This window comes from Prionailurus bengalensis, chromosome A3, assembly GCF_016509475.1.
Source record: "Prionailurus bengalensis isolate Pbe53 chromosome A3, Fcat_Pben_1.1_paternal_pri, whole genome shotgun sequence".
NCBI classification, from domain to species: Eukaryota; Metazoa; Chordata; class Mammalia; order Carnivora; family Felidae; genus Prionailurus; species Prionailurus bengalensis.
Window position 1 is genome coordinate 78232552 of NC_057354.1, and position 9577 is coordinate 78242128.

The following is a 9577-nucleotide window of genomic DNA, read 5'->3' on the forward strand; positions in this document are numbered from 1 at the left end:
TTGCTTCCAAACATTCTTTCCCAATCCATTATTCATCTAGGCAGAGTCGGCCAAGGGGAAGAGGAGACACAGCTGGAAACATAAGATCAAGCTAGCCCTAGGCAAAACTGGAGAGTCCAAATAGCTTGTTTTCAGAGGCTCCTGATCTTTCTATACATTTTCCCTTCTTCAGAAATAATTTTCTCCCTGGGGCCTAAGGCTCCCAAGTGCTTAGGAGAGAAGGCAACTCACTCACAATAAAATGTTGGGTGCTTTCTGCATATTCCGAGCCCTGCGCACAACTTTTAATAAGGAGGGCTCATTTTCTCCTGGTACAATTGTTAACCAAAAATAATGACTGGAGAAAGGTGGAATGTCCACAGCAATGGGGCAGGGGGGGCTATGTGGGATCTTACAGCATCCTTCTGGCCACCCCAAGGAGTCCGCCAACTGCCTACATGAAGCTGAGGCTGGTCAGCAAGGCTTTAGTACTAAGCCACATGCTCAGAGTTGCTGCTCTTTCTAGCAGTCCCGAGTCCCAGGGAGCTCTCATCAGGAATAAGGAGAGATATTTGCAAAGAGTACGTTTGAAAGAGCACTGGATTAAGCAGAATCCACTCCACCACTCAATCTGTTTAATACGCTGGTTACTTTATTTCAGCAGGCCTCAGTTTCTTCATTTTAAAAATGGGAAGGTCTAGCTGGTGGATCACGAATATCTCTCAGCTTTGAATGGCTGAAAGATTAGAATCCAGCCTGTTGTAATTCATTCAAAGTTATGGAAATGGGAAGTGGCATCAGATTTTAAAAGTTAGTAACATTTCAGGTTTATTTTGTGCTATTCTAAGTCCTTAACCTGAATTAACTCCTTGGATCCTCAGAAAAACATCTGAAGTCATTACTCTTACCACCCCCATTTTACAGATGAGGAGACTGAGATCCAACCACTCAGCTAGCGACCTGCAAAGCAAGAAGTTGAACACAACAGCATAACTGGTCATGTTCTGAACCACTATGCTATACAATCTCTCAAAGTAGAACAATGTGCCACTAAGGGATGAGGTAGGTTGGGCTGGGCTGCAGGGAAGAAGAAGGAGAGCCAAGGATGTTGGCTGGCACTGGTGGTCGAGATGCCCCAAGCTTCAGGGTTCGTGCACCACAACGGAGCCGATGACAAGAGAGCTGAGCAGAAAGCAGCCCAGGTGGCCTGAATATATGGAATTAGCTCCCTTGCTGCCAAAGTCTCTGAAAGCCTTTGGATGTCTCTAAGAAGAACTGGAAAGGGAGGTTCATCACAGACTGCGGCCTGTACGGTCCTGTGCTCACCACAGCCAGACTTCTCTAGGCGAGGCCTCCACAGGCTCGTTGCTGCATGGCCATGATTATAGGACTGGATGCCCAAAGGCTGGTCTGAAGTTCTCTTCCCTGAAACTCCCCGTACCTGTGCAGACAGACACACAGGTACCCAAAAAGAACATCCAAGGAACTGTTGCTTCCCTTTCTGGACCACTAACAGCAAATAAGCAAATGTGTGTGTATAAATGTGATACGTGTATACATGGGACCATTCAGGAAAGAGAGACAGAGACAAGAGTGACACACAGAGAGAGAGACAGAGGCAGAGAGACAGGGAGACAAAGACAGAAAGAGACAGAAAGAAAGGCAGAGAGAGACAGAAACAGAGACAGAAAGAAATACAAAGAGACAGAGAAAGAGGAGCAGAGACACAAGACAGAGGGTGTGGGGGCAAGAGACAGGCACAGAGAACTGACTCTCAAAGAGCCTCGAAGCTTGTTCAAAGCTTCCCATTTAAATAACTCCAGATCCGACAGCCAGTATCTGAAAGCCTCTGTTGGTGTCTTAAAATCAGTGTTTTAGCTCCACCTAACTTTTGCAGGTTTTTTTGGTTTGTTTTGTTTTTTTGGTTGTTTTTTTTTTTTTTTTTTTTTGAGTTACAGTCTGGCATAAAAGTGCCAGTTTGTTATGTGGGTGGGTAATGGTATGCTTTTAATTAAGGAGGCAGAGACTAAATTAAACCACATCAAGTGGCTAGTGTTTCTTTAATTTCAGATCGCGGGTCCCTTATCCCGAGCACAAGGAGTTGGGCTAGATCATGATTCCCTTTTAATGGTTATGGCTGAAAAGCCCCATCTCATGACCAGCTTCATAATTGATTAAACACAACTGTGGACTCCCATGATCAGGAAGTGCAATTTTGCTGGTGTCGCTTCAAGTCTAAAATACCTCCAGGGTAATTACAGGCTCAGAGGCAACTCCAAAGGCTTTGAAGTAGAGAAAGAAAAGATTAGGGAGTCCAGAGGATCTGTGCCTGTTCATTTGTCCTTCATGGCAAAATCCTGAAAGCCTTTGGGAAGAGATGCCTCCATGTGTGGAGTTCTGGGGGTCCAGACATCCCGATCTGGCTGCACACTGGGAAGGAGAGCAGTGGCTGAGGTCATGGCAAGCTCCAGAGGTCACTGGGCCTCCCCTAGGAAAGGCCGCCTTTTCCTGTTAGCTTCTAATCGAGGTTTCGTGCAGCTCTGATTCTCTTCACCCTGGGTTTGGCTTGGCCTGCCTGGTCACGACTTGAGCCGTCCACTCGAGGCAGGGAGAAGTGCACTCTGTCTGACCAGCTAAATTATTTACTTTGATAGCAATTATCAAACACTAGAAACCACACTCTAAAGGCCTCTTTGCAGTTCACACACAGAAGATATAAACCTTATTCAGAAATGGAGAGAGTGGAGGGCTCTTTTTTATTTTTTAATTAATAATAGGTTAGAAGTAAAAACCATTATTAGTGACAGTACATAATGGGAAAGCCAGACCTGCATTGTTAAGAGGACTATTTAAGGAAATGTTAATGAATTGAATTTGAAGTTCTTCATAGTCAACCTGGAGACAACTAATGGTTTCAAAGTGGAAAGTGAAGAGTTATTAAATGTTGTATATTTACTGCACTAATAATCAAATTGCCAGAGGCTGGGATAGATGCAAATACGGGTCCAAGTCCTGTTTAACCATTAGCTATGGAAAGGCAATAGATTCACTGGGGGGAAGTTACCATGTGCAAACATTTGCCAATGCCGCTGTGCTGAATACTTCATGGATTAGGACCATAGCTATTCCAATCCCAGGAAAGCCCATTTCATCAGAGGACAGAATCACAACTTATTTTTTACTGGCACTTGGAGAGAGACCTGGCATGTACGAAAGAGCTCTTCCTAAGGCAGAGGTCCCTCTGAGGTAAATCTGCAAAGATCCTCTGGCATCTTGGTGATAACTTCTCTCAATGAACAGTTTTCTTTGTTTAGAGCAGACTAAACCTCGCAGAGTAAAAACAGTGTGGATTTGAGACACAGTCTGAATTCTGAAGGAATTCTAGGATTTTCTACTTCCTACCAGAATAAACCTGGGAAAGCCATTTCTCTCTCTGGATGTCAGTTTCCTACATCTGCAAAATGGGGACAACAATACCTACCCTACAGGACTAGGCTGCAGATCAGTGATAAAGTGTGTCAAGTGCCTAATATAGTAGCTGTAATATAAGAAGAGGCCGTTCTTTGAGGTGATTCTCTAGAATCAGACCTTCCGTGAGGATTAGTGCACATCTGTGATTTGCAAAGAAGGTCTTCCCAAGACAAATATGAAAGGGAATAGAGAACAGGACAAGAAAGGAGAGATGGCCAGAAAAGGGCTGGATTTCAGGTGAAGTCTCAGGGAAGGTAGCTTCAGCCTGATCTCCAGAGGAACTCTAGAGTATAAGTTATGCCTCAGAGTCATCAGAAGCCAAGAAATTGGCTGTTCGTATCCCCAAGCCTGTTTGTCATCAGTCAAGGCCTCCCTGAGGGGATCTAAATTCCCAGGCACTTTTCAGCTCTCCAGACCATGAGCAAAGGAGATGCAGTTGCTGACGGTCAGAAACTAAGTGACTGGTGATACACAAAAATGGTAAAAAATAATCCAAGGGCATTTGGGCTGAGTACCAACCTTACACAAAAGAGTGTGTATCACTGTACCATAAGTTTTGTTACCCACCTTGAAAGTTATCCCACAAGCTCTCTCCTGCCATCTTTCAGTTGAATGTGTAGTAATGGAGGACAAGGATCTATCACACTTTTCCCTGAACTCAAGCCAACAGGGATATAGTAAGTACTTGCTGTGTGCCCTTTACCACACTAAGTCCTGTGGGGAAAGACATATGACGTGAAGTATAGGCTCCATCCCAGTCCACTGGGGAGAACAGTCACTCAAATAAAAAGTCCAATAGCTGCACAAGTAAGAGCTCATTCTTGGGGGCAAACAAAAAAAAGCGGGAAACAAAGTACTTCCTAATTCTGCTGTCATCGGGTGAAGAGAAATGGTGCCAGTGGAGAAGGTACTAAGTGTGGAATTTGCTGAAAGAATAATTGGGGCTCCAGGCAGAGATGATCCAGGGCCAGGCTAGAGAAGCAGAGCCCTGCACCAATGAACAGGCACTATATAAAGCATCACTATCTCACAGACCTCCTCTGTAATACCGCCTTTGCCATTGAGAACCCTAAAGGATGATGAAGACGTGGTGAAGGATATTCCTTACAGCCTGAAATTTAGAACAACAACATTTTTTTTTTCTTAAGTAGGCTTTATGCCCAGTGCGGGGCCCCATGGGAGGCTCAAACTCACAACTCTGAGATCAAGAACTGAGCTGAGATCAAGAGTCAGACGTTTAACCTACCGAGTCACCCATGTGCCCTTAGAACCACCAACTCTTATTAGATCAGAATTTTCCAGCTGCAAGGAAACTCAGAGATCATTTATTTAATCTACACTTCTTGTTTTATTATGATGAAATTAAGGCCTGAGAGGTTAAGTAAGTAACTACAAGCAATGGCAGCATTGAGACGAGAGCCCATGCCTCCTCATTCCTAATGATCTGTGTATTGTTCCAAGTTAAATCTATAAATACAAGATTTGCAAGTGTTTAAGAACAGAATCCTTCTGCCCTCAGGGGTCAGCAAACTATGGCCTACAGGAAAAATCCTGCTTGTTGCCTGTTTTGGTAAATAAGGTTTTACTGGAACGTAGCCATGCCTGTTCATTTGTGTACCGTCTGTGACTATACTCACACCACAATGGCAGAGTTCAGTGGTTGTGACAAGGACTACATGGCCCATAAGACCCAAAATATTTACTATCTGGACACTTACAGAAGAAGTTTGCTGACCCTTGCCATAGACCATTAGGAAGTGGGCATTGCCAAATGAACCAGCCTGTGGGGATGGGATCGGTTAATTGTATCAGGTGACTATCTGAATGCCTTGCTGAGTAAACCTAAGTAACCCAGGAGAGAACAATGGTGGAATTGGCTGATAGTTCTGCCTTAGAAGCTCATATCATAGAAAAGGTCAGCACTGCTTTCTCAAAGTCAGCCCACTCTGGGCAAGAAAGACCTCACACCCCACACACACTACTATGTTAGTGGACCTTTCTGGTCCACTTAAATGCATGGATCAGAGACAAGACCCTAAAAGTTGCCTTCTGGTTCTGTCATTCAAATGCGAGCAAGAGGATCTTCCACTTTACTCTGTGAGAACACACAGCTTCTTTCTTAGTCCTCTGCAAAATGCCACATCATCAAAGGTGCACACATGTCCCCTGCTTCAGCACTGCCAGAATTACCTCTGTCTTCATTCAGGGAATAATTATATGTATTTAGCAATGACAGTCCATATATCTTGTTCAAACAGGAAAAAATTACTGATACTCATTCTCTATCTGGTCAGGCTTATTCTTGAACAAAGGGAAGGGTTTTCACCCAACCACAGGCGCCAGAGGGTTTAGGTGTACGTTACTAGCATTCAGCCTGCAGAGAAACAGTCTAAGGTCCTATGTAAGAAATGCTTCCTAAGTGTTATTACTTGTCTAGCAGATAAATATGATTCAAAACAGACAAATGACTTAACTCACATGGTAACTTTATGTGGACACTCTGGGGTCGGCTCAGAAGCTCAGAATGATACCTGCAGATATCATTCTCGTGGTATTGTTCCTGGGGTAGATTTCATTTGAGCAAACCTAAGGTGCTTTTCCACATAAAAAGATTAGCCCTCAGGAGTCTCGAAAGTCATATTATCACCAGAATTAATAATTAATGACAACATAATTATAACATACAACATACATGGTATAACTTTATATAATAGTATATTGTAATACAAAGAACAACACATTACATAGTATTGGATTTTAAAACTTAGCGGAAGTGGACAGATGGTCTGAGGAGCACTTCCTGCATCCAAGTGAGACCCAACTTTCAAATGAAACTCAGCACTCCTCCCTCCAGTGCCTCAGAAAACGAGGTGAAATCACACGTGACAGCCTCCAGTGAGTATCAGGTGCTACATGCTCTCACACACTCAGCATCCCTCTGACAAGAAAGAGCACTGTGGTGAGGAGGAAACTAACACTCTAAAGTGGAGAGGGTAAGAAAACGTCCTGCAGTATCAGTCAGAAGGGCTCCTCTGAGGCCCGCATCTACAGCAGCGAGCAGGGGAACAAGCTCCTCTCAGAAATACTGATAAACTGTGATGTGCACAGCTACTCCTCTGAGGAGACGAGATTGAGGCCTGAAAAGTTGCTGATGCTTTTGGAAAAGCTCTCCCAGGAGGAGTGGCTTCTCAGGGACATGGAATACGTGGCTGACAAGTAAAGGTGGTGGTTGCATGGGTAAATCTGGCTGGTGTCCCTGAGTCTCCAGAATATCTATGCCCATTCTGCTGGAGTACATGCATATGCGCATACTACATCGGGGCCAGTCAAATGAAGTGAGCCTGGAAGATGATGGAAATGACCTTTTTATAAGCCTAGCACTGTTTACACATGCAGCTAAGGCTCCATCCTGTCCCAAGAGCTGTCCTGGGAAGCTGAGCATTTACTCTACTAATGCCACCAGAACAAGAAGGGTCTGGAACTCTTCACTGGGACTCCTTGTCAGTCTCCTTGGCAAATTCTCTGGAAAGCCCCCAAAAGTAGCAATTTTATCTTTTGAGGGTAAATTTGGCGTTTAGAATAAGTCATAAAGTTGCTCAGAACAAAGTGAGTAATAAAACTGGGGAATGCCATGTAGGATTTAAATGAGGTACAGCTATGAAGAAATGAGTCTACTTTTCTTGGCTGGTTCAAATCCTGGTTCTGAGAGTGGTGGTAAAAGGCACAGCCCTGTGAAGAATGGCAGCCTGCATGTAAGTCACTGACATGGAAAGACACACTCACTGAGATATCACTTAGCCTGAGGAAATATTAGTTCCACGATTTTCTGTGCCACCAGATATGCAAAAAGTCAGGACACATAAGTGGACTTTCAATGTAGCCAGCAATAAATTTCTACATATTCACAAGGCAAGAGAGGTCTGAAAAAGCCATGCCTGTTGTCACAGTTGGGCTAACGATAGCCCATGGGCCAAATTCAACCCACCAGTCCAGTACCTGTTTTTGTAAATAAAGTTTTATTGGAGCACAGCCATGCCCATGTGTTTATGTAATGCTTACCCTGCCTTGACACTACAATGGCGGTATTGAGTAGTTGCCACAGAGAACCCATGGCCAGCACAGCCTGAAATATTTACTATCAGACCCTTTATAGGAAGTTTGCTGACCCTAGTCCTTTGTGACTGAGTCTGTTTTAGAGGCTAATTAAAGTAGGGAAGGCATGGTGAATTGTCTTTCCTCCCCAGTTTTCCTCAATGACACTTGCCTTTTTATTTGTATGGAAGGTAATAACAGAATTTGGCATATACTTGTATTAGTCTCCTAGGGCTGCCATAACAAATTACCACAATCTGGGTGGCTAATAACAACAGAAATTCATTTTCACAATTCCGGGGGCTAAAAATCCAAAATCAAGTTATAGGCTAGCCTATGCTTTCCCTAAAGACTCTAGGGGAGGATTCTTCCTTGCCTCTTTCTAGCTTCTGGTGATCGCCAGAAACCCTTGACATCCTTTGGCTAGTATGTGCATCATTCCAATTTCTGCCTCCATCTTCACATGGCCTTCTCCCTGTGTGTCTTCATCCCGTGTCCAAATTTTCCTCTTCTTAGAAAGACACCAGTCATATTAGAGTTAGGGCCCACTCTATTCTATATGACCTCATCTTAACTTGATTACATCTGCCAGGACTCTATTTCCAATTAAGGTCATATTCACACATTCTGGGACATGAATTTTGAGAGGACATTATTCCACGCAGAATGATTTAGTACTTGGTACTCAGCAAATTTTATTTATTTATCTATCTATCTATCTATCTATCTATCTATCTATCTATCTATCTATCTATCTTTCATTTATTTCACCATTTACAATACATTCTGACCAATTACCAAGTCAGTAGACCCTCTTCCCTCTACAATAACTCTGAGAAACTTGCCCTTCTGTCCTTCTGTGTGTCCATGTCCTCTCTCCACTAGTTAGAAATATGTCACCTCTTCTCAACTCTCTGATATCCCCTTTTTCACTTCTTCTTGAAGATCTATATCAGGGAAGACTCACTCATGGCAAGTCTCCTCTTTGTTTCCCAAATCTGGGCTCATGACTTCAATTGCTTCCTCTGATTTGTCTTGTGGGCAAGACACAAAACCTAATCTACTCTTGGTATGAACACAGTCACTGTCTAGCAAAGAGTAGCAAAGTTATAACCATTCTCCACCGTTCTCTTTTCCCTGTGATTCTACCGTCATAATTACTTATTTTACCATTTTAAATAACACTTGCCCTTGCCTAATGCTACCAAGGAATCGTAGAAGTTAAAGGAAATCCTTACCTACCAACAGACAGCCTTAACAATGTTTATCTGGCAATAAAATACAGGACTTCTAGTTGAATTTAAATTTCACATAACAAGGAATGTAACTTGCTCTGAGCAAGTTACTTAACCTCTCCCTCTAGGCCTCAGTCTGCTCATCTGTACAAGAGGGGTAATCAGAGTTGCTATAAAGATTAAACAGTCCATGTGGGAGCACTGTACTTGGCATACAGCAATCATCTAATACGTTCTCATCACGTATCATCCTTATTACCTGTCGGGACTTACTGAATGACTGGTGAGAAGGGTGCAATGGGCCTCTTCAGATGAAATTATACCTAGCTTTACCAAGATACCCCAATGGGCTTGAAAGAATGTGCACCCCACACAGCTTGCTTTAAGCTTGTGTCATAGAGTTTTTCATACTTTATGAGTAAATATTATTTGATAATCCTGGGATTATAATGTGAATAGCACATTTCTACTGCATCACCATTGTGTAAGCCTATTTTGTGCCTTTCTCATTTTAAAAAATACCAAGACCCTAAGAAACTACAGATAAGCAGGGGCAGGTACTAACTGCTGGTAATAGATCTGAGAACCCACTGCTGCGGCTGATGAATGGTGGCCCTCCCCAGCCCAGAGCACCTAGCCAGTGGGGACACAGGTATACCTCATCTGAGACACAGGTAAGGCCTCAGGAATCCTGCAGGGGGCCAGAGCCCTGGGCTAGCACTCCATCCATAAACAGCTCATCCATCTTTTCCAGAGAGCCCTACAAATATTATCATTTTATATTTGTGCCATGATGTGAA